This window comes from Delphinus delphis, chromosome 3, assembly GCF_949987515.2.
Source record: "Delphinus delphis chromosome 3, mDelDel1.2, whole genome shotgun sequence".
NCBI classification, from domain to species: Eukaryota; Metazoa; Chordata; class Mammalia; order Artiodactyla; family Delphinidae; genus Delphinus; species Delphinus delphis.
In genome coordinates this window covers 2,701,928-2,728,144 of record NC_082685.1, presented here as the reverse complement: position 1 = coordinate 2,728,144, position 26,217 = coordinate 2,701,928, and the positions used below count along the sequence as shown (strand labels likewise).

The window sequence follows — 26,217 nt, the reverse complement described above, 5'->3', positions numbered from 1 at the left end:
CAGGAGCCCCCCAGTCATGACAACCATAGATATCCCCTGACATGGCCCAGTGTCCCCTGAGTGGGGAGCAGGGGGTCAGAATCATGCCTGCGTGAGACCCACTAGCACAGCTGAATTTCAAATGGTGCAAGGATTTAAGGGTAAAATACACGATGAACAAAACGCAGGTGAATTGTCTTTTTATAATCTTGACATGTGGAGGAAGGCCACACAAAACACAAAGGAGAACGTGGGTGTGCGAGAGACGTTTCAGATGCCCGATGACAAAACCCACGATGAGCAAAGTGCAAAGACACGCTCAGAAAAAAATTCGCAGTGGACAGCGTACAGACAGAGAAATAGAATTTAAACGCATCACTGGGACTTCCCTGGTGGTCCAGTGGTTAAGACTCTGCACTTCCAATGCAGGGGGGCAAGGGTTTGGTCCCTGGTCAGGGAACTGAGATCCCACATGCCGTGTGGCGGGGCCAAAAAAAAAAATCGCTGGGAGAGAAACCCCAACAGAAAGGACGCAGCTGGGCCATTCGCCTTAGAGAAACGGCTGCGCTCACGAAAAGGACGCCCGGACGCAAGAGCTGAAATCACCTGGGCTTGTCAGGTTGGCCAGGACCTAAAATTGAACTTGGGAGGATAGGGAGACGCACCCTGGGATGGGAAATGGTGCGTTTCTGGAGGTCTTTGCGGCTGAAGGTCAAAATGTAAATGAGGGCTTCCCTGGTGGCATAGTGGTTAAGAATCTGCCTGCCAATGCAGGGGACACGGGTTCAAGCCCTGGCCCAGGAAGATCCTACATGCCGCAGAGCAGCTAGGCCCATGCGCCACAACTACTGAGCCTGCGCTCTAGAGCCCGTGAGCCACAACCACTGAAGCCCGCGTGCCTAGAGCCTGTGCTCCACAACAAGAGAAGCCACCACAATGAGAAGCCCGCGCACCACAATGAAGAGTAGCCCCCTTTCACAGCAACTAAAGAAAGCCCGTGCACAGCAACCAGGACCCAATGCAGCCAAAAATAAATAAATTTCTTTTAAAAAGAGAGTGAATTTCAAGTTGCATAGGAAATGTATAAAATATGATTTTAAAAAAATGTAGGGGGTTTCCCTGGTGGCGCAGTGGTTGAGAGTCTGCCTGCCGATGCAGGGGACACGGGTTCGTGCCCCGGTCCGGGAAGATCCCACATGCCGCGGAGCGGCTGGGCCCGTGAGCCACGGCTGCTGAACCTGTGTGTCCGGAGCCTGTGCTCCGCAACGGGAGAGGCCACAACAGTGAGAGGCCCGCGTACCGCAAAAAAAAAAAAAAATGTAAATGAGAACACTCAGACTTAAATTCACAGACAAGGCAAACCTACTTCCAGGAATTTACCCCAAAGGGCAACCAAGGATGTAGGAAGTCTGCACAAGGACATCCACCCCAGAACGTAGCAAAATTTAAAAAGAGAGAGAGAAAAAAAGAAAAACAGAAAAAGAAAATGAACACCCTCAAAAAAGCCTACTAATAAGACCAGTTAAATCAATTATAAAATTATTTTAAAAGAAATAAATTATAATTCAAACGACAATGTCCTACTGTATAGCACAGGGAATATCTTGTGATAAACCAGAATGGAAAAAAATATGAAAAGAGAATATATATATACGTATAACTGAATCACTTTGCTGTACAGCAGAAATTAACACAACACTGTAAATCAACTACGCTTCAATAAATAAATTTTTTTAATGAAATAAATTATAATTCATCTGTAACATCCGGCTTCAGGAAAGAAGATGGAAATCTAGGTTTTATGGATGAGGGAAGATGCCCATCAAGGGAATGCGTACATCAAACAGAAAATCCTACTTCTCCAAAACCCCGTGCGTGCGGGAGAAGTAATTCACAGAGAGATTCGGAAGGACACTCACTGAGGTGTCAGCAGTGGTCCTCGATGGGTGGGGGGTTTGGGGTGACTTACCTCTCCTTTGTCCTTGTCTAAATTCACTTTCTTTTTACAAGAAGTTGGTCAGATGTTAACACTACACAGAAGGGTTGAGCGGGGCTAGCTCGTCCCGCACGCTGCGCAGACACATACCCCCTGCGCGACCTCGCCTGGCTCCGGGCCGCTCTCCAAACTCCCCTCCCACTTGGCGACTTTGTGAAACAGAGTTAACACTGTGAATCTGTTTGGGGCCTTGGCGGAGCATAACCAGGCCAGACGGACCCCAGGGTTCCAATCTCAGCTTCTGGTCTTTGCAGGCACAGCCTCCCTCCCAAGCTGAGCTAAAATATATACGTTTTAACGTTACTGAGCTTCACTTTACACAGCATAAAATTGGCCAGTTTGAAGGACACAACTCAAAGATTCTGCAGTCAGTCCACCAAGTCACGAGACCACCCCGACCCCTACCCCTCGCAGTTCTGCACCCTCCCCTTCGCCCTGTAAGATGCCTGGTGCCCAAGCACAGTTCTTCCCCATTCCCGCCCCAGCCCCTGGCAACCCTGAGTCACCTTTCTGTCCCTACAGACTTGCCTTTTCTGGAAATATCATCTGAATGGAATCATTTAGTGTCTGCCTTCTTGTCTAACATGTTTTCTTTTATACAAACACACACACACACACTGAATGAGAATATACGTTATAAAGATGTCAGATCTCCCTCAAATTTCTTGCTAGATTGAACACAACCTGAATCAAAGATCCATCTGTATTTTTGTTAGAAACCGGAAGTTTATTCCAAAGACGGCCTGAAAGGGGAAACTCCACGGAAGTAGCAAAGACCTTTGTGACAGAATCAGAGGAGCACGGAGTGTGGTCCCTGACAATTACAGTCAATGAACCAGGCAGGCCATGGGGCAACCTCATTCATTCTCATGCTATTTCCTCTTCAAATGTCACAAAAGCTACTCAAAGTCCTCTTGGGAATAAGACCAGAAACAAACAAGCGAGCAAGAGTTAAAGGACCAGGACTGAGCTTTATTTTGCTCCTGACTTAACCTTCCGGAGGCCTTCGCCACATTTCCCGACCTGCTGTCCCACTGCGGTGGGTGACGGGGTTCAGATATCTGTCGCAGCCCACGACTTAGCTCTGCTCTGGCCGATGGCCATCGAAGGGTCACCCTCCACGCCAACGGGAAATGGAGTGAAGCACCGTAGACCCCAATTAAGCCTCTTGAGGAGGAAGCTAAGAGCTGGGAAGCAGGTGGCACTGACAGGCCCGCGCCGCTCTGCGCCCATCCTGGGTGCGCTAGGACCCACCCTGCCGGACCACCCTGCCAGTCTCCCTGCTCTGTGCCCCTGCTCCCAGAGCCAAGGGCAGAAGACGTTCCCTGTGGCTGCCGTGCCCTCTTGATGAATAAGACGAGTCCTCAGAAACAAGCAGAGCTGGGAAGATTCAGGCGTGCACGGCGAGGACGCCGCCTGGTCAGCAAACCCCAACCTCTTAACTCATCCTGGCTCCGAACCGCCAATCAAAGGCCTGCGCAAACACTGAACGTGGAGAAAAGAAAAACCTCAGGACACTGACCTGTGCTGGAGGCCTGGCTGTCTTCAGCGCCGAGGTTCAGGAACCCAATGTCCGCTCCCTGGAAGAAAAACGTACCACGTTAGCTGAGCATGATTGGCGCTGAAATGCTGGGTGGGTGTTAGCAGTGTCCACATGGAAGAGTCGTGCGCTTGTGAATAGACATAAAAATTGCTCTGGGGGCCTCCCTGGTGGCGCAGCGGTTGAGAGTCCGCCTGCCGATGCAGGGGACACGGGTTCGTGCCCCGGTCCAGGAAGATTCCACATGCCGCGGAGCGGCTGGGCCCGTAAGCCATGGCCGCTGAGCCTGCGCGTCCGGAGCCTGTGCTCCGCAACGGGAGTAGGCCACAACAGTGAGAGGCCCGCATACCGCAAGAAACAAAAAAACAAAAACAAACAAAAAAATTGCTCTGGGAGCCTGGCCTTCTGGTTACTCTGCCAGACGTTGAGGACGGCACAGATAGGATGCTTCAAAATGCAGAGAGGGTAAATGTAACAAAGGCAATTTGCCAGAAAGATTTGCTAGTGATTTACAATGTTATCCCTGATGAGGTTTCCACATGTTCCAAAACTGAATTGGATGAAAGGGTTGGATGTTCACATGACCTTTGATAGTTTATGAAAGATGTTCACCTGTATCATTTGACCCCCAAGGTCCCCTGGGAGGAAGGGGAGGGGGCTGAGCCAACCCCCTGACCGAGGGTGCCCCAGGGTTTGCCTAAGGCATATGACCAACTAAATGCAAGGTGGGATCCTGGAGGGGGTCCTGGGACAGAAAAAAGACATTAGGGAAAACTAGTGAAATCTGAATAAAGAGTAGATTGAGGTCGCAGAAATGTACCCACGTCCACCTCTTGGTTGTCACAAACGCACTGCTTATGAATGACGTGACCACTAGTGAAATCTGAATAAAGAGTAGATTGAGGTCGCAGAAATGTACCCACGTCCACCTCTTGGTTGTCACAAACGCACTGCTTATGAATGACGTGACCACTGGGAGAAATTAGGTGATGGGTAGACAGGAACTCTCAATGAAACACCTCTAAAATTCTAAAAATTATTCTAAAACGTTTATTTTAAAAAAAACTCAGTTAAAAAATTTAGGGAGAGAGGGGCTTCCCTGGTGGCGCAGTGGTTGGGAGTCCACCTGCCGATGCAGGGGACACGGGTTCGTGCCCCGGTCCGGGAAGATCCCACATGCCGCAGAGCGGCTGGGCCCGTGAGCCATGGCCGCTGAGCCTGCGCGTCCGGAGCCTGTGCTCCGCAAACAGGAGAGGCCACAACAGTGAGAGGCCCACGTACCACAAAAAAAAAAAAAAAAAAAAAAAAATTTTAGGGAGAGAATTCCCTGGCAGTCTGGTGGTTAGGGCTCCACACTTCCAATGCAGGGGGCACGGGTTCAATCTCTGGTCGGGGAACTAAGATCCCACATTCTTCGCGGCATGGCCAAAAAATAAATAAATAAATTTAAAAATATATATAAAAATTTAGGGAACCCTCTTGCACTGCTGGTGGGAATGTAAATTGGTACAACCACTATGGAGAACAGTGTGGAGGTTCCTCAAACAATTAAAAATGGGGTTGTCATATGATCCAGGAATCCCACTCCTGGGCATTTATCAGAAGAAAACTCTAATTTGAAAAGATACGTGCACCCCAGCATTCATAGCAGCACTATTTACATTAGCCAAGACATGGAAACAACCTACATGTCCATCGACAGATAAATGGATAAAGAAGATGTGGTACATATATACAATAGAATACTACTCAGCCATAAAAAAGAACAAAATAATACCATCTGCAGCAACATGCATGGATCTAGAGATTATTATACTAAGTGAAGTAAGTCAGAAAGAGAAAAATACCATATGACGTCACTTATATGTGGAATCTAAAATATGGCACAAATGAACTTATTTACAAAACAGAAAGAGACTCAGATTTCGAAAACAAACTTTCGGTTTGTTTAACAAAGGGGAAAGGTGGGGAGGAGGGATAAATTAAGAGGTTGGGATTAACATACACACACTACTATATATAAAATAGATAACCAACAAGGACTTACTGTATAGCACAGGGAACTCTACTTAATACTCTGTAATAACCTACATGGGAAAAGAATCTGAAAAAGAATAGATATATGTATATGTATAACTGAACCACTTTGCTGTACACCTGAAACTAACACAACATTGTAAATCAACTATACCCCAATATGAAAATTTAAAGTTAAAAATGATAAAAAAAAAAAAAAAAGGGCTTCCCTGGTGGCACAGTGGATAAGAATCTGTCTGCCAATGCAAGGACACAGGTTCGATCCCTGGTCCGGGAGATCCCGCACACCGCAAAGCAGCTAAGCCCATGCACCACAAGTACTGAGCCTGCGCTCTAGAGACTGCGAGCCACAATTACTGAGCCCACATGCCACAACTACTGAAGCCTGCATGTGCCTAGAGCCCATGCTCCACAGCAAGAGATGCCACCGCAATGAAGAGTAGCCCCCGCTCGCTGCAACTAGAGAAAGCCCGCGTGCAGCAACGAAGACCCAACACAGCCAAAAATAAATAAAATTTTAAAAATGATTAAAAAATAAAAATTTAAATGCTGGTTCCCTTTCTCTGAGTTGAGGCTAATTTGTTGCCAATCAAAGGCCAGGATGGAGAACCGACATCCCCACCGTCACCTGCAGGTGGCGCTGTGGCCTCAGGAACGCCCTCTGGGCTCGTGGAGTGGCTAGAATCTCCTCCAGCAGCAGGATCTGCTCTACCGGGCCCGCCGCCTAGGATTGGAACTGCTCTGGCCACTGAGGCCACAGGGGCGCCCTGGAGAGCGCGGAGGGCCAGGCAGCAGTGGACTGCAGGGATGAGAGATGCGAGGGCCAGAGCAACATGCCCACAGACCCGGAGGCCGAGACTCGCCTCAACGTTGCAGGGACCGTCTATGCCTCCGATCCTTCAACTTTTTGTTTTTTGAATCAATGAAAGACTCACGACAAGTTGGAAACTAGTACAGAGGGGTCCCGGGCACCCTTCACCCATTCCCCCAATGGCAGCTCCTTATGCAACTAGGGGACATTAGCCAAACCTGGAGATGGTGACTGATAAACCAGGCACCTTTTTTTTTTGTCTTATTGAGATATAATTCTCATGCCACACAATTTGCATAAAGTGGACAATTCACTGGTCTTTCTGTACATTCACAAAGTTGTGTGACCATCACCGCAATCAATCTTTGAACATTCTCATCACCCCACGAGGAGACCCCGTCCTCATGAGCAGTCACCCCCCTCTCCCTCCCCAGCCCCTGACAAGTATGAATCCACTGTCTGTGTCTGTGGATCTGCCTGTTCTGGACGTTTCCCAGATTCCATCAATGGCATCACATTCTGCGTGTCCTTCTGTGTCTGGCTTCTCTCACTGAGCATCGTGTTCTCGGGGTCCATCCACGTGGTAGCGAGTGTTGGGGCTTCAGTCCTTTTCACGGCTGAGTAATGCTCCCGTGTGTGGAGGGGCACAGTGGGTGTATCCATCGTCCATTGATGGACGTTCGGGCTGTTTCCACTTCTGGCTACTGTGAATCACATTGCTGTGAACACGGGCAGCTTATGAATCATTGTTGAGATGGTGTCTCTCTCTCTGCCCTCACATCTACCATCTGCAAATCTCCCCACGCCCCAGCCCTCTAATGCCCACTGCCGGCTGTCCTCTAGTCCTTGGAGCTGGACTTGGGCAGTGAGGTGACCACCACAGAGCCTCCACCCCGGCTGTGCTCAGTCCAGACTGGCTTAGACCGGAGCAGAGAAGGGCGAGGACGAAACTTGTGCCCACAGGAACACGTCCCCGGGGCTCACAGACAGCAGGCTGCGAGGCGCACCAGCTGGCGCCAGGCTGTCCCTGTGATCTTCATTGACAAAGATGCTAGGATTTCACTTTCCCATCAGGGTGAACCCCGAGCCCCCCGTGAGGGGCCAGCAGTGGATCGAGGCCATCAGGAGGACCTGCTATAGAATCCGCAGAGCTGGCGGCAAAATGAGAATGTGGGACCCCTTGTTCAAAAACTATCACAAATTTCAGGACGGTGACAGCAGAGCCCTGGGGTGCAGACAGGGTTGCATGAAGCCGGGGCCTGCTGACCCCCCACACACCCTGCCCTCAGAACTGCCGACGAGGCAGGGTCGGTAAGTCTCAGACACAGACAACGAAAACGCCAGGTGCAAGGTGCCCAGCACTGTGAGGGAGAAATAAATCACTGGAGGGAAGCAGACAGAACTTAGAAGGGTGGTGATCAGAGGCCTGCATGGATAGGACATTCGCCCACTCTTGTCATGGGCAGGACTATTTTTCTTTTTTTTTTTTGGCTGTGCCGCTCGGTTTGCAAAATCTTAGTTCCCCAACCATGGATCGAACCTGCGCCCCCGGCAGTGGAAGTACAGAGTCCTAACCCCTGGACCGCCAGGGAAGCCCCTGGGCAGCACTTCTTATGACCTGTGAGCCCCACCTCATCCACGCTCTTTCCTTTTCTTTTCCTTTTTTAAAAATTGAGAAAGAATTCACCTACTATAAAATTCACCCTTTTAAAGCGTCCAGTTCGGGCTTCCCCGATGGCGCAGTGGTTAAGAATCCGCCTGCCAATGCAGGGGACACGGGTTCGAGCCCTGGTCCGGGAAGATCCCACACGCTGCGGAGCAACTAAGTCTGTGCGCCACAGCTACTGAGCCTGCGCTCTAGAGCCTGCGAGTCACACTACCTAGAGCCCGTGCTCTGCAACGAGAAGCCACCGCAATGAGAAGCCCGCGCACCGCAACGAAGGGTAGCCCCCGCTCGCCCCAACTAGAGAAAGCCTGTGCGCAGCAACGAAGACCCAATGCAGCCAAAAATAAATAAATAAATAAATTTATAAATAAATAAAGTGTCCAGTTCAGTGTCTTTTAGGAGATTCACAGGGTTGTGGCATCATCACACTAATCCCGGGACACTGTCATCCCCCCTGAAGACACCTGGTGCCCACCAGCATCACATGGTTCAAAGCTGAGTCTCCCCCGAGAGAGGCGAGATCCCAGACTGCAGGAATAGCGTGTGCTCTGCTCACCACGGCAGCGCACACTGCTGCCACCGCCGGCCCACAGGAGGTGCTCGCTAGTTCTCGGGATTCTGCACAATCCAGTCGGTGCCAAGGGCACAGGCCGGAGAGCCCTATGGATCTGGGGTGAGCGGGCCAGCCCCACACAGCTGGGTGGTGTTAGGCGAGGCCCACTCCTGTCATCAAGTTCCATGAGGCTGTGACCTGCATTGTTTCGTAACTCTTTTTGCTTTAATTGAAGTATACTTGATTTACAATACCATGTTAGTTTCAGGTACACAGCATAGTACATACATACCGTGATTCAGTTATACATACACACAGACATATATATATATTCTTTTTCAGATTCCTTCCCCTTATAGGTTATTACAAAATATTGAGTTCCCTGTGCTACACAGTAGGTCCTTGTTGGTTATTTATTTTATGCATAGTAAGTAGTGTATGTATATGTCAATCCCAACCTCCTAATTTACCCTTTCCCCCACCCACCTTTCCTCTTTGGTAACCCTGTTTTGGAAATAAGTTCCTCTGCATCCTTTTTTTTTAGATTCCACACATAAGTGATATCACATGATATTTGTCTCTGTCTGGCTTATTTCACTTAGTATGATAATCTCTAGGTTCATCCATGTTGTTACATGTTGCATTATTTCACTGTTTTTTATGACTAATACTCCATTGTATATATGTACCACAACTTCTTTATCCATTCCTCTGCTGATGGACATTTAGGTTGCTTCCATGTCTTGGCTACTGTAAATAGTGCCGCTGTGAACACTGGGGTGCATCTGTCTTTTTGAATAATGGTTTTCTCTGGATATATGCCCAGAAGTGGGATTGCTGGATCATATGGTAACTCTATTTTTAGTTGTTAAAGGAACTTCCATACTGTTCTCCATAGTGGCTGCACCAACTTACATTCCCACCAACAGTGTAGGAGGGTTCCCTTTTCTCCACACCCCCTCAAGTATTTATTGTTTGCAGATTTATTTATTTATTTTTTTGCGGTATGCGGGCCTCTCACTGTTGTGACCTCTCCCGCTGCGCAGCACAGGCTCCGGATGCACAGGCCCAGCCGCTCCGCAGCATGTGGGATCCTCCCGGACCGGGCCACGAACCCGCGTCCCCTGCATCGGCAGGCGGACTCTCAACCATTGCGCCACCAGGAAGCCCTGTTTGCAGATTTTCTGATGATGGCCATTCTGACTGGTGTGAGGTGATTCCTCATTGTAGCCTTGATTTGCATTTCTCTAATATTTAGCAACTTTGAGCATCATTTCACGTGCCTTTTGGCCATCAACCTCCATCTTGCTAGCAGATTGTCACCGTCTCAGTGTGCATGCTCTGGTGAAGCCATCGGCTGTGTCGGAGAGGCCCACGTGGCAGGGGACTGAGGGTGGCCTCCAGAACCAAGGCCCCACAGGAGCTGAATCCTGCCTACAACCATATGAACTTGGAAGCAGCAACTTCTCCAGTTGAGCCTTTGTATGAGACCCCAGCCCCAGCCAACACCTTGACTGTAACCAGTGAGAGAGAGGCCCTGAACAGAGGACCCAGCTAAACCAAACCCAGATTCCTGACCCACAGAAACTGTGAGATAATAAAAGTGTTTTGTCACTAAGTTTGTAGTGATTTGTTACACAGCACTAGCTAATACAATAGGAGACTATTTAAATAAATCATACAGTAGAATAATAGTTTCTGAACACATACATGCCAGTCTCTGTGCTGAGTTTTATATATATATACACACACACACACATATATATATGTATATGCTCATTTAATTATCCTAACAAATATTATAATTCACTTCTTTTTTTTTTTTCGCGGTACGCGGGCCTCTCACTGTTGTGGCCTCTCCCGTTGCGGAGCACAGGCTCCAGACGCGCAGGCTCAGCAGCCATGGCTCACGGGCCCAGCCGCTCCGCGGCATGTGGGATCTTCCTGGACCGGGGCACGAACCCGTGTCCCCTGCATCAGCAGGCGGACTCTCAACCACTGCGCCACCAGGGAAGACCCTATAATTCACTTCTTATGAAGGAAGAAAAGGAGTCACAGAGGAAGAAAGTAAGTTGCTCAAGGTCACGTGTGAGCACAGCCAGGCCTTAAAGGCAGGTTGGACAGACCCCAGGCATGAATTCCTAATCATTTCCCAATACTGGACAGGCAGATGAGAAATATTAGATAAAGGTGAAATGATAAACAAGAGGGATTGCCAAGCTCTGGCCCATGGGCCAAATCCAGCCCACTGCTTGCTTCTGTAAATAAAGTTTTATTGGCACACAGCCACTCCTCTTCATTTCTGGATCGTCTGAGCCTGTTTCTACGCTACAACTGCAGAATTGGGTAGTTGCCACAGAGAGTACGAGGCCTGCAAAGCCAAATATACACACTCGGGACTTTACAGAATTAGTCTGACAATCCCTGAACCAGAGTTAGATTCCAGAGGGCTCTGCAGGCCAGGAACAGAGAAACCCTAAAGTTTCTGAGCAGAGAGAAACACTGCAAAAACCACGGTGGTGCATCTCATGTCCTGGAATCCTCCAGCGGGGAGGTCCCAAACATGAAGCAGTGTCACACTAACTGATTCATCATCATCTTCAAAGTTACAAAATAATAACGCTCGTAATAAAAAGAGAAACGAGGAGAAGGCACACGCAGCTTCAAGGCAAAGTCCTAGGTGGTTTTGAGTCACGACTCCGGCATTTCACGTCTTGCTCCAGAAGGACTTCCCTGCAACTAAGGAGCCTGCCTGCCGCAATTAAGACCTGGTGCAACCAAATAAATAAGTAAATAAATATTTTTTTAAAAAATGGACCTCCCTCATTCCCCAAACTTTCCTTTTAAAAATCTTTCATTTTGGAATAACTGTGGATTTAGAGAAAAGTTGCGAAGCTAGTACAGAGCGTTCCCAAACACCCCAACTCGGCTTCCCTCATGTTAACACCTTAGAGCAGAGGTCGGCCAACCTTTCCACAAAGGACCAGATGTTCACTATTTAGGATTTGTCAGCTCCAGGCTCTCTGCTGCATATTCCTGTTTGTTCGTTTCAACCCTTTAAAAATGGAAAAGGCACTTAGCTCCTAAGCTGTAAAGAAATAGGCCAAGGATAAACAGTATACTGCATCCATACAGTGGAGTATTATTCAGCCTTGTAAAGGAAGGAGATTCTGACATCTGCTACAACACGGATGAACCTTGAGGACATGACGCTCAGTGAGAGAAGCCAGACACAGAAGGACAAATGCTGTCTGATTCCACTCACCTGAGGTCCCTAGAGTCACATCCATAGAGAAAGGAAGTAGATGGTGGGGACCAGGGGCTGGGGAGTCAGTGTTTCATGGGGACAGAGCTTCAGTTTGGGAAGATGAGAAAGTTCTGGAGATGGATGGTGGGGATGGCTGCATGACAGTGTGAATGTGCTTAGTGCCACTGAGCTGCACACTTAAAAACGGTGAAGATGGTAAATTTTATATTATGTATATTTTACAGAATAAAAATTAATTAATTATAATTTAAATAGCTAATTAATACAATTTTAAAAACAGGCCAATGTAGGCTGGATTTGACCCCCAGGCTCATTTGCCAACCTCTGATGTCCATCACCACGGTATGCGTTTGTCACCACCAAGAAGCCAACATTGGTACACTACTACCAACTCCACACTTTATCCAGATGTCACTGGTTTCTCCACAAATGTCCTTCTCCGGTCCCAGAATCCCATCCAGATCCCACAGTGCATTTAGACACCTCCCTTTTCTTGAACTGAGTTCTCTCTGGAGCCTCATTTTAGGAAAATCTAGAGCCTCCGGGCCACTCTGCAAGAAAGGTCAGGGGCTTCCCTGGTGGCGCAGTGGTTGAGTCCGCCTGCCGATGCAGGGAACGCGGGTTCGTGCCCCGGTCCGGGAGGATCCCACATGCCGCGGAGCGGCTGGGCCCGTGAGTCGTGGCCGCGGAGCCTGCGCGTCCGGCGCCTGTGCTCCGCAACGGGAGAGGCCACAGCAGTGAGAGGCCCGCGTACCGCAACAAAACAAAACAAAAACAAAAAAAACAAACAACAAAAAAAAGAAAGGTCAGGTGAAGGAGGGATGGCAATGAGGAAAGCTGGCGGTCGCCGCCCGGGGCCTGGTGTGCGCACACCGCCCTAGCGCTGTCGCGTTGGGTCACGGGAGCAGCACATCAGGTGCCAGGCGGGACCACCACCACCACCGGCCATGTGGCCGCCCCGGAGCTCAGGAGACCTCACAGCCAGGAAGGGGCCACTGCAGCACGTCTCTCCCGCTAATCTCTGTGTGGATGGACGCGAGCTTCCCGTTCTCCGGGCACAATCCCAGCAGTGGAACCTCGGCGTCATCTGGCAAGTCCACACTGGACTTTCTGAGGAACTGCTGGACTGTTCTCCAAAGTGGCTGCTCCATTTCTCCTTCTCGCCCCTTCTCGGCCAGGTACTCAAACATCATAGCATTGCTTTTAGTTAATTATTTCTTTGTTTAAAATCTTTATTTTATTACTTTATGTTTATGACTTATTTTTAATTCTTATCTCATTATTTTAGTATTTAAAAATTATTTTTACCTTCTTTCATTATGTATTATTTTTATTATTTAAAAATGTTCATAGCAGCACTATACACAGTAGCCAAAACATGGAAACAACCTAAATGTCCATCAACAGATGAATGGATAAAGAAGATGCGGTGTATATATACAATGGAATACTATTCAGCCATAAAAAAGAATGAGGGACTTCCCTGGTGGTCCAGTGGTTAAGCATCTGCCTTCCAATGCAGGGGACGCAGGTGTGATCCCTTGGCTGGGAACTAAGATCCCACAGGCCATGAGGCAATTAAGCCCGTGTGCCACAACTACAGAGCCCACGCACTCTGGAGCCTGCACAGCACAACTAGAAAGAAGCCTGCACGCCACAACTAAGACCCGATGCAGGCAAAAAATAAATACATAAATATTTAAAAAATAAGAAAGAAATAATGCCATTTGCAGCAACATGGATGCAACTAGAGATTATCATACTAAGTGAAGTAAGTCAGATAAAGACTAATATTATATGATATCACTTACATAAAATATGATACAAATGAACATATTTACAAAACAGAAACAGACTCACAGAAACAAACTTATGGTTACCAAAAGGGATGGGGGGTGGTGGAGGGATAACTTAGCAGTATGGAATTAGCAGATACTACTACATATAAAATAGATACACAAGGACCGACTGTATAGCACAGGGAACTATATTCAGTATCTTGTAATAAAGTACAATGGAAAAGAATCTGAAGCTGTACACCTGAAACTAACACAATATTGTAAATCAACTATAGTTTAATAAGTAAAATTTTTTAAAAAAAGAACAACAGTAGTATTTGGTATGTGTGAAGAACATATTTACAAAAGTGTGATTTCTGTTCACTGCACAGATTCCATGGTATAGCCTGGTGATTTTCTGTCTTTACAAACTGTTCACTGATCTGGCAAAGAAAATTGCCTCGACATGAATAAATAAGTATTTCTTCATTAGCTGTGCTTAATTAACACAAAACTGATGAACCCCCCAAAATTATTTTTATCTTCTTTCATAATTATTCATTATTTTATTTTTTTCCTTATTCTATTTGTTTTATCGGAATAATTCACTATTATTTTATTATTACTACTGCATTTTCTAATTATTATTGTGTGTATGGGTCTGGCCTGCCTAGTCTTGGAAGGTCAGGTAATGACCCATCGGGCAATTTTGACGGAGTGGAGGGTAGGAACCAGGAACCCTCTCTGTTTTTGTAGCGGACGGAGCTCTCTGACTTGAAGAGGTTTGCACCCGATGCGGGGTGGGTTCCTGCTTGAACACCCAGGAGGCCGACACTGACAGGGACCTCCACCCATCCAAGGTCATATGGGTGTGGCAGCCCCACCTCTCGTGTGGGGTGTTCCAGGAAAATGCTTTTGCTTTCCTTTTTTTAATTGTTGTTTTTCACTTCGCACCTAATGCAATAGGAGCTGGAGACCAACCACCTGCGGTTCTTAATTCCCGATTCGCTGAGCCCGGGGTGGCGGGGGGACCCTCAAGCATCTCAGCAGGACCCGGATGGAAAAGCACAGGACCTTTCGCAATGCGGCCGCAGCGAGGCGCACTGGTGTGAATGCCTTGGAGGCCAGACGTTCATCCCCGTCTCAGGGGCCTTAACTTATCCCCATCTGCAGAGTCACTTTCACCACATAAGGTGACACATTCACAGGTTCTGGAGATCGGGACACGGATGTCTTTGGGGGTCCATCATTCTGCCTACTGCACACTGTAACACCCAACGATGTGAGTGCATCTAGCCCTAGAACATTGCATTTAAAAGCAGGTCCCCAGGACTTCCCTGGTGGCGCAGTGGTTAAGAATCCACCTACCAATGCAGGGGACAAGGGTTCGATCCCTGGCCCAGAAAGATCCCACATGCCACGGAGCAACTAAGCCCGTGCACCACAACTACTGAGCCTGCGCTCTAGAGCCCGCGAGCCACAACTACTGAAGCGCGCCCGCCTAGAGCCCATGTTCCACAACAAGAGAAGCCATTCCATCAAGAAGCCCGTGCACCGCAACGAAGAGTAGCCCTGCTCACCGCAACTAGAAAAAGCCCACGTGCAGCAATGAAGACCCAACGCAGCCAAAAATTTTGAAAATAAATAAAATAAATAAATATATAAACAAAAAATTTAAAAAAAAAATAAAAGTACTCTAAAAAGTGGCCTATTGGAAGAGGGACGAATTAGGAGGGTTATACCAAGAACCAGGAACTCTGATGAGAGAAAGAAAGAAAAGGAGGAAGGGAGGAGGGAGCCCATCATAGCCCAGATGACAGCTCTGCGCTCACACTTGACCAGTCCATTCATCAGGCTGTTGTGAACAGGACCCAGACACAAGCTGGGTCAATCCTGGCCAAATGGATTTTCTATGTTTCCCCCAAAGCCCCTGCCAGTATCATAACAAGATCATACCAACAGGATCAAGATTTTCTGGCCACTCCAGCCTGGATTAACCTACTCTGCAGCCATCCCCAGGCCCGGGGACCATGGAAGCCCCACAAGCGGATCAGACAAGGGCCCTAATAGAATCACGCCCTGGGATTACTCCCAAATCTCACTTGGCCGATGGAAAGCATATTCTGGCCAGTGCTGAGCTGATTTCCACAAGATCGCGCCGGGCAGCAGGCAACCTCTTTCCTTCTCTCGTTGCGCGGGACAGACTCCGCACATCAGCCTGACTCTCACCCATTCCCATCACCGCTCCCTGCCTGGGAGTCAGTCCCTTCCACTTCCTGGCGTGAAGCTTTCGGCGAGGCCCCTCTGCTCCACACTGCGTGGAACGCAGAGATGGGACCATACAAACTTGTTCTTCACCCACCCTGTTGCTGTCGTCAAAGCTTTGCGGGGAGGAGGGTGAAAGTGGCTAAAATAAGTGGACAAAAGGCATCCCAAGTAGGGTTCCAGGAATTGCTACTCCACCCAGATTGCCCTGGGAATGGACTGTGCCCCTAATTCCTGATAAAATCACAATCTCGGTCACTCCATAGAGCATCTCTCTGTGGTGGCAGGTGGTGTGCCCTTTCATTTCCTTCAGTTTTTTAGGGACATTGGGCAACTAATGTTCCCATCCTGACTGATTTCCAGAGCTACGTTCACCTGCTGTGGCAGCGTCTCCAATGCTCCCAGCCTCCTGAGATTCACGGCCTTCCTGCAGTCTCCTCCCGCTTGGTGTCAGGGTCTTCGTGACCAATTCCACATGACAACCGTGATAGCAGGTCACTTCTGAGACCAGTCATAAAAGATGTGTGCTAGGGGTAAGACGGGAATAAAGACACAGACCTACTAGATGATGGATTTGAGGATATGGGGAGGGGGAAGGGTAACCTGTGACAAAGCGAGAGAGTGGCATGGACATTTATACACTACCAAACGTAAGGCAGATAGCTAATGGGAAGCAGCCGCATAGCACAGGGAGATCAGCTTGGTGCTTTGTGACCGCCTAGAGGGGTGGGATAGGGAGGGTGGGAGGCAGGGAGATGCAAGAGGGAAGAGATATGGGAACATATGTATATATATATAACTGATTCACTTTGTTACAAAGCAGAAACTAACACACCATTGTAAACCAATTATACTCCAATAAAGATGTTAAAAAAAAAAAAAAAAAGACGTGTGGCTTCTGTCTGCTCTCAGGGAGCCGGCCACCATGTAGTGAGGAGGCTCAAGCAGCACCATGGGGGCCCATGTGGACAGGAGCCATGTAAGGGGCCATCCTGGAAGCAGCTCCTCTGGCCCCGTCGAGCCTTCAGATAAGGCAGCCCTGGCTGATGTGTGCTTTATAGACTCCCGAGGGACCCCGAGCCAGAACCACCAAGTTAAGCTGTTTCCAAGTTCCGGACCCATACAAACTGTGAGAGAGTGAATGTTGGTTGTCTAAACTAAGTTTTTAGGGTAATTTGTTACACAGCAAGAGATGACTGATACACCTGCCATCTGGGCTGATTCACCAGACAGCTCCATGTATATTTTTTTCAACCAGTATGATTTTCTAACGGCAAGCAACTAACAGCATTGGATTTTTCATTTTCTGGTTTTCCCATCTATAGACCTGATCATCTGGGGGGGACACAAGAGACTAACGGGACACAGTAAATTCAACGAGGGGAGAGCAGTAGAACAACTGAGGCAAGAAAAGGAAGCCTTCGGGGTCTCACAGATCATCAAGAAATACCAGCAGCTGGTTCTGAGACTGAACAAATCCACTGCCTTGATCTGCTTCTCTCTAAAGCAGGGTCTTGCCCTCGGCCCTCCTGACATGGGGGCCTGTCGTTCTGTGGGGGGCCGTCCTGGGCACTGTGGGGTGTGCAGCAGCATTCTTGGTCCCCACACACTCATGCCAGGAGCCCCTCCACCAGTTGTGATGAACACAGATGTCCCCAGGCGTGACCCAGTGTCCCCTGGGAGGCGAGACTGCCCCCTGTGGAGATCCTCTGCTCTGGCATGCCCCTCACGGGCAGGAATGGCAGGGACCCAGCACCTGGCGACAGGCAGATCCCCCCCCGGCCCAGGCCCCTTCTGAGAACCGAGTGGGTGGGCCCGGGAGGTCTGAGCCCCCTTCCCTTCCCACAGCGACATCCCACCAGCGTGTGGCAGGCGCACCTTGCCTCACTGGAGGCTCAATATAGACACGCACTGCAGTTATCACCCCAGCCTTCACTCATCACCACAGCAACCATCTAAATGTGTCACCCTGAGGAGCTCTGATTGCATGAAGTGGGAGGAGAAGCCTGGGGGGTGGGGGATGGCAGCCTGAGCCTCGCCACCTGAGCTCCTGAGCCCCGGGAGAGACTCGCAGGGAGGCACCCGGGGCAGACACGCTGCTCCAAAGCCACGGGACTGAAGAGATCAAGGGCCAGCACACCCCAATCAGACGGGACAAAAGGTCCTGGCATGCTTGACCCAGGGGCTAAAGGTCTCTGGGGGCTCAGCAGAAAGGGGGGAAGGAGGCTGCTGCCCTCAGCTCTGTGTCCTGGTGCCTTAGAGACTCCCAACCCTCCTCCATGTAACACAAGGTGGGGTCTCCTTGCTTTTTACCGTCTGACCCCTGGGGGTTGATTCTGCTTCTTGATGTGAGCAGGGAACAGACTCAGTATTTTCCCAAATAATACAGGGTCTCCCCTGTCAGCCCTGCTGACACTGGGCGGGTCCTCCTCTGTGGGGGGCCGTCCTGGGTGCTGTGGAGGTACAGCAGCATCCCTGCCCCCATCCACTCGAGGCCCAGGGCATCCCCAGTGTGACAACCACAGACGTCCCCAGACCTCTGCCACTGTTCCCCTGGGGACAGGATCACCCCACTGTGTTAGGCAGCAATCATCAGACCCCCCCGCCACCTGGCGCTGTACCGTATGGGGGAACGGGCGACTGCTTTGGGAAGAGGACCAATTTCCGACAGAAAAAAAAACAAAACCATGTACACACAGATTTCGTTTTCCACTCAAAATTAAAATAGCTTCACTCAGTCCCCCGGAAGGGGGTGGGTGGGGATAGATATTCCTGCATCTGAGAGGCAGCATGGGTGGCGTTCAGACCCACCTTCATGACTGACTAAGGCCCGCCTGTGCCTCAATTTCCAAATCTGTGACATGGCAATGACATCAGCACCCCACACCTGAGCAGGTTGGTTTTTTCAGATTAAATAAGTGAACATCTATAAAATGCAGAAATCAGTGCTGGTATATTGTTAATAGCGTATAACTTCTTTATCAGTAGGACTTCTTCATAACATTAGAACATCTATTAACTGCTTTGTTGACAAGGCCAGGGCTCAGCAAAGTGTTTCTGTGAAGGGCCAGTGGCAAATACTTTTGGCCACTGTCGCTACTACTGGACTTGGCCAGTCATCGACCAGTGGGTGAGGCTCTGTGCTGACAAACGTTTACAAACCCAGGTGGCTTGGATCCGGCCCAGAGGCTGTAGCTTGCGACCCCCAGACTGGACGATGGTCTATGAGGAGATGGCACCGGTGCTCACACGGAGGCACCGCTGCAGAGGGAAACTAGATCCCGGGTCCTAACCAGAAGGACCCCGGTGCCCCTCACCATCACCCAGCAAGATCATCCCAGGCCATCTGCAACACGAAACCTCACCGCCACAGAGGCGTCATTTCTCTTAGACTCAGAGAAGGGGCTGTTGCTTCCCCATCACCTTGAAAAAAATTCATGACCCGACTTCTGTTAGCAAATACCTCCTCTCTATCAACCTTGGCTGCAAAAGGCAACCAAAATAGCTCGACTTGGTGAGCAAAATATTTTCTTATCATTCTGGACAGGGCAGTTTACCGTCTGCAAAATCGCCACCGGTAACGGCCCCAAGTAATCCTTCCCTAGAAGGAGAAATGGTTCCTGGGGACAGAGAGTCTGAGAAAACCTCTAGAGGATGTGACAACTCAGTGTCCTGGGGATCCTGCATGTGTCCTGGGGCAGAAAAGGGGCATCAGGGGAAAATTAAAGAAATCCAAATGAAGTATGGACTTTAGTTAATAATGACATATCAGTATTGGTTTCTTAATTGGGACAAATGTACCAGATTTGATGTAAGATGTTAAGAACGGGGCGGGGGGACTGGTTGTGGGGGGGGCGGGTATGTGGGAACTCTCTGTACTGTCTTCCCAGTTCTCCTGTGAATCTAGAACTAGTCTGAAATGAAAAGTTCATTTAAGAAGAAAAAGGAAAGAAGGGAGTGATGACAATTAGCTACTTATGTTCAAGAAGGCTTTGAAATGTGATTGAAGGAATATTAAGTCCCCGTGACAGCATGCAATAATGACAGGGTTATATAAAGCCCAGAAAAGAAAAGACGCTAAGAACAGGATATGCCAATCAGCAGGGGAAGTTTGCTCCCGGGAAAGGAGTGAGGAGGGGGAGAAAAGACAGGTGACTGAGTGGCTCCTGCGACAGCCATGGTGGACCCTGGCACAGGGGCTGCTTCACATGAGGAATCTTCTGGAACATCCCAGGCGGATCCGGGCCACGTGGCGCATCCACTCGAAAGGCCATGGCGCCCAGGCGGTGCTGGAGCGAGGCCTGCTGAGTACGCAGCCAGCGCCTGGGCCTGGGGGAGGGCAGCGGTTTTATGGATGGAGAGTTCTGGAACATGAGGGTGAAGCTGTAGTCCAAAGAAAGACAGACAGACAGCTAATACGACTCAGCATCCTGGTCTTTGCAAGTTGACTTATTGGACACTTTTATCTACATCAGGGTTTCTTCCTCTTGGCCTTGCAGACATTCAAGGCCGGGTCATTCCCTGTCAGGGGCGTCCTGGGTGCTGCGGGGTGCAGAGCAGCCTCCCTGGCCCCCATCCCCTTGATGCCAGGATCACCCCGAGTCGTGACAACCACAGATGTCCCCAGACAGTGTCCCTTGTGGCAGGACATCCCAGATGAGAACCACTGACCTACAAGAGCTAACAATCTACACACGGGTCCATAGGAGCGTAATTATCCTCACTCTCCAGATGGGGAAACTGAGGCTCCGAGAGGCAATAAAGCCAGTCTTCGGCCACCAAGTTGGGAGGAAGCCTCGGAAGGAGATGGGCAGTGCTGATCTATCAGCGCGTGGGCCAAATCCCGCCCGCCCCTTGTGTTTGTAAATACAGTTTTGTTGAAACACGGCCACAACCATTCACTTACACATCAGCTATGACATTCGCTCCTACAAAGGACCAGCTGGCCCATAAAGCTGAAAATATTTACCCCCTGGCCCTTCATAGTGTTTACTGGCTCTGCACAAAGATCCTCTCTCACCGCCTCAAAGCCCCGCAGGGTTCTCTTCTCAGACTAAGTGTTCACTGAAGGTTCTGTTGGAGGCGTGAAGACAGCAGAGGCAGCCTCCCTGGAAGTGAAAGGAGTTCGGGCTGGTTCTGCCTGGCTCTGGCCAAGGAGGCCTGCCCCACGATCTATCCGCTCCTCGGCCAGAAGGGGGTCTGCCCACTCCCCGACTACCAACCCCACCCCAGCCCGGCCCCAGGGAGCGCGTGTCACAGTAGGCGTGCGGGACTGTCGGGGTGATAAGCGGCTGGCAGCCCCCCAGCCTGTCTGCCTTTGAGGCTGCGGTGCGTGGGCTGCGCTGTCATCTCAACCTTGCTCTCACGTGGGATAGAGCCAGGCTTCTGCTCTGTGCTCTGGTGTTGGCGGGAACCGCGTCTCCCTGACCCTGCAAGGTCAGCCCTGCAGCCTCTGGAGGGTAGAACGTGCTGAGCGAGGACGGGCACAGCTGCCCCAGCTCATCTTCCCGGAGCCCCAGCTGCCTCGGTGCAGCTCTGGTCCCGGTGCTGAGACCCACAGAATACGCTTTCATCTGAAGGTCACCTTTGGCCAGGCTTTCTCCTCATCAGCACTGCGGTCACTTTCTGGGGTGGGGCAGCATCTCTGACCCCACCCCGTCGATGCCAGGAGCACCCCCAGTCGTGACCACCAGAGACGTCCCCAGATGTCATCCAGTGTCCCCCGGGGGGCAGAATCACCCTCAGTGAGACCCCCTGGGTTAGGGATCCCACAGACCCCCAGGAAGCTGTGCGCCCCGAGACCATCTGCCGTCTGAGGTCTGGAATGCTGCACACATTTAAATCCACACCTGAGTGGGAGGGAGAGGAGGTGACTCAAAGACAGTGGGGGTGACCCTGGCTTACACCATCTGACCATCGGGGATTTATTCTGGTGTCTAGTAAGAGCTAGGGACCTAACTCAATTGTTTTTCCAAATAACTAACACAGGATTTCTCCCCTTTGGCACTGTGGACATCTGGGGCCAGATCATTCTCTGTGGAGCCGTCCTGGGCACTGTGGGGTGTGGAGCAGTATTCCTGCCCCACCCACTCAATGCCAGGAGCCCCTGGTCGTGACAACCACCGATGTCCTCAGACATGGCCCAGTGGCAAATATGGAAACCACTTGCTCCGTTGAAAGTAACTCCTTGGCAGTAAGCGCTGGACTCTACCCGTCACTCAGAGACCAAACTGGGGAGGCAGAGATGAGGTGAAACCAAAAGTCAGGCCGCAGCACGCCAGGCACCTCCAGATGTTCCACACCTGACAAGCTCCAAATATGTGGTTTGCTGAGGGGTTCTGTTTTGGTTTTCCAACCTTTGTTTACTTCATGACCTGACCCTCACCAACTGTATTCATTTCCTGGGGTTGGCCGCAGCAAATGACCACAGGCGGGGCGGCTTCAAACCACAGAAATGTATCCTCTCCCAGTGCCGGAGGCCAGAAGCCCGAGATCAAGGTATCCACAGGGCTGGTTCCCTCGGAGGCTGTGAGGAAGTGCTTCCTGCTCTCTCCCGGCTTTTGGGGCCGCTGGTGATTCTGAAAGAATTCTTCAAGTTCTTGACCTGTAGACACATCAGCCCAATCTCTGCCTCTGTCATACACAGCCTTCTTCTCTGTGTGTCTGAGTCTTCACGTGGCCTTCTTGTAGGGACACCATCCTTTGGATGTAGGGCCCACTGAAATCTGTATAGCTCTTTTTTTTTTAGTACACTTTTTTTTTCTTTTTTTGGCTGCACCAGCCTACGGGGCCTTAGTTCCCCAACCAGGGATCAAACCCATGCCCCCTGCATTGGAAGGCGAAGTCTTAACCACTGGACCACCAGGGAAGTCCCCCAGCATGACTCATTTTAACTAGTTACATCTGCAGAGACCCTAATTCCAAATGAGGCCTGATGTCCAGGTACCAGGGGTTAGGACTGGAACATATCTTTTGGGGGGAACACAGTTCAGCCCACAGCACCACCTCTTTGGCCTTCCCTACTGCTCTCCCAGCCTCACCCCATGCCCCAGCTCTCCTGACCCCCACATATGCCGGTCCCCGAACCACGTCCTTCGCGCCGATCAGAAAGTGCTCCCGGGTAACCGGTTCGGCATCCGCCACGCTCCCCTGACTCCCCAACGTCTCCTGGAGGGCTGTGTGCTGGGAAGCAGCTCGCCCGGAAACATTCCCCCTCGAGGCCCGAGGAGGCGGCGCGCTGAGCTCCGTGCCCGACCCACGGTCACGAGTTTGAGGCAGGCGGGCGGGTGATGGCGATGTGGGTCCCTGGAGACACGACACCTGGCTTGTTGGCAGGGGGCGCTGCTCCCGGCCCAGCTGCCACCACATGGGAAGTGGCCCGATGACCTCAGCTCCTCCAAGTGTCCTGAGAAGCTGGGAGGGCTGTTGTTGTTGTTTTTAATCATAAAAGTTCCCAATTTGGGCTGCGTCGCGCCCGGTATGCAGGATCTTAGTTCCCCAACCGGGGATCGAAGCGTGGAGTCTTCACCACTGGTCCGTCGGGGAAGCCCCCCAACTTGTACTTTAAAGACTGCTCTGTGGAGATGAAGTCCGTGTGGATTTCGGCTCCGGAAATCTAACTCCGAGAGACGGCAGTGTTGTCATAGGCAGTCAATGCACGGGTAACCCCATCTACTGTCATTCACATTAGGAGCCTATGCGCCCCAAGACACAGGCACCATACAGAACATCTCTTAACACTCTATCACTGCATTTTCTCACATCACTAAGTATTCTTTGAAGACATAGTTTTTCATGGCTGCCCATGATATATTAACATTGAGTTAATATATCATAATTGATGAACTAATTTCCTTACTATTGGCCACTTAGACTGTTCCCACTTTTTGCTTTATAAATAATGCTGCTGCATTATTTATTTACTCTAATTACTTTAGAGTAATTATCTCTAATTACTGATGTATTTCTTAATATATATATTTTAGAGATGTTATTGAGGGATCAGAGACCGTTACATATTTTTAAGGTTCCCGGAAACACACTACTAAATTATTGTTGAGAAAGATTATGCCACCTTATACTATCCTTCTGTCCACACCCTCATCAACACGGGTATTACTTTTCCACCTTATACTATCCTTCTGTCCACACCCTCATCAACACGGGTATTACTTTTATTAATAGCCACCATTTTAGGGGAATTCCCTGGTGGTCCAGTGGTTAGGACCCCCGCTTCCATTGCAGGGGACATGGGTTCGATCCCTGGCTGAGGAACTAAAATCCCACATGCCACCGGGTGCGACCAAAAAAAAAAAAGAAAAAAAAATAGTCACCATTTTAAAGGTGAAAAGTAGAGTCTTCTTTTTTTTTTAAGTAAATTTTTTACTTTGGAATGATTTTAGATTTGCGGAAGAGTTACAAAGATAATACAGATATCTCCTGTTTATCCTTCACCCAGCTTCCCCTAATGTTAACTCACATAACCAGGGTGCATTTGTCATACATCAACGTTGCTATGTTACTATTAACCAAGCTCCACGGTTTATTCAGATTTCACTAGTTTTCCCACTAATGGCTCTCTTCTATGTGTCACCCTTACATCTCCATTTTGCTGATGGGAAGATGGAGGTTCAGAGAAGTTAAGTGACTTACCAAAGTCACAGAGCTGCTGAGTGGCACAGCCTGGATGCAACCCATACCTGAAGGACTCCAAATCCAGGAGTACTCCAAGCATGCCTCCCTCCCTCTCATCCCATCCTAAGTCACCCTTGAAACAAGCAAAGGCTGGTCTCTAATTCTCCATTAACACATGAGGTGATCCAAGGCAAGTAGCTGGGTGATTAACCACCATGAAAGAACTAAGTAGGCATCCTTCTCTTCAAACAGCCACTTTGAGAAACTATTTCCAAGCAATATGCCATCTCATGACATTTCTGGATGCATCCTCAGAAATCATTTTCAGAGACAAAGCAAAAACCTTATACCGAAGAAATACACTCCTGTGACTTGGCAATAATAATATCTCTCATTCAAGCAAAATCAACCTTGTTCCTGTTGGGCCGTCCACCTTACTCACCACTGAGTGACCTTTGGCTGGGTGGAGGGCACCCTAAGATGGTCCCCCAGCGACCCCCAACTCCTGGTCCCCGTGCCTGTACCACTGCCCCCCCCCCCCCCGGTGAGTGTGAGCGGGGCCTGTGACTTGCTTCTAACTGCTAGAATACGGCATTGGCTGGGGATGTCATTTCCATGACTATCGTGTGTGAGAATGTAACTTCCACCCTGCTAGCAGACTCTCTCCTTTGCTGCTGTGATGAACAGGTTTCCATGCTGGGGAGGCCCACTGGCCAACAGCCAAAAAACCGAGAACAGCCTCCAGCCAACAGCCAACAAGAAACTAAGCCATGCCAACAGCCACAGGAGTGAGCTTGGAAGCAATCCTTCTCCAGTTGAGAGAAGGCGGCAGCCCAGGCCGACAATCCGACTGCAGCCTGAGAGACCCCGAGCAGAAGACCCAGCTAAGCTGCACCTGGGTTCCTGACCCACGGAAACGGAAACTGTGAGACAATAAACGTGTGCTGTTTCAAGCCGCTAAGTGTGCGGTGACTTGTTATGCAGCATTAGCAGGCTAACATGGACTGTTTCCAAATTCAAATCTACTCTCTGAAGATGAGACTCCGAAATGTATTTGAAACATACAAATTTGCATATTTGAAATATAAAAGCAGTGCAGCCTGCTCTTGAAGGCAATCACATCTATGCAACGTTCCAAGGACAAGGTCTCCCAAGGTGACTGAAGATGGAGACGACAACCTGCTTCGATGTGAAATCTGGGGGTGCTGAATTATCCTTAGCTGATGATCATAACCAGATTTTCACACTCAATAGCAAATACTACATCAGGCAGTTTTTCTGCATTACCAGGTTTGAAAGCTGTGCTGCTGTGTGTCACCAAAAATAAAAACTGATTCAGAAAACAATGCTTTATGTTATATATATGTATATATATCGTACTACTTTTCTTAAAACAGAACTGCCAGAACGCCTCCCCCTCTGGCTGAGACCAGAATAGATAAAAGTCCAGATTTTTACACACTTGGGGCTGCCAATGTTTTAACACATGGAACATTCTATGGGGTTGCAAACTGCTTTATATTCTTCAAATATGTCCTGACTGTGCCAACCACCCTGACAGTTGGTCATATTCATAAATGAATTGAAACAGATCACATTCTTGGAGACAGGTGCATGGTGGAACTAAAGGGTGTCTCCGCCACAGAGGGGGCCTCATCAAACCCCCGGACCATCACAGGAAACAGGAGTC

The 26,217-nt window shown here is 49.6% G+C and overlaps 1 protein-coding gene across 3 annotated transcripts in view; it reads right to left on the bottom strand.

Annotated features, from left to right (window-relative positions):
* The window catches only part of GNG7 (G protein subunit gamma 7), a 153,850-nt gene that overhangs the window by 102,710 nt on the left and 24,923 nt on the right, over positions 1-26,217 (bottom strand). For 2 of the 3 annotated variants that reach the window (XM_060007320.1, XM_060007321.1), the window contains one exon: positions 3,498-3,555. The gene's annotated coding sequence lies outside the window, so the exon portion shown is untranslated. Of the gene's footprint in view, positions 1-3,497; positions 3,556-16,268; positions 16,285-26,217 lie in introns of those variants that run through there. The other variant, XM_060007322.1, reaches the window with a different exon arrangement.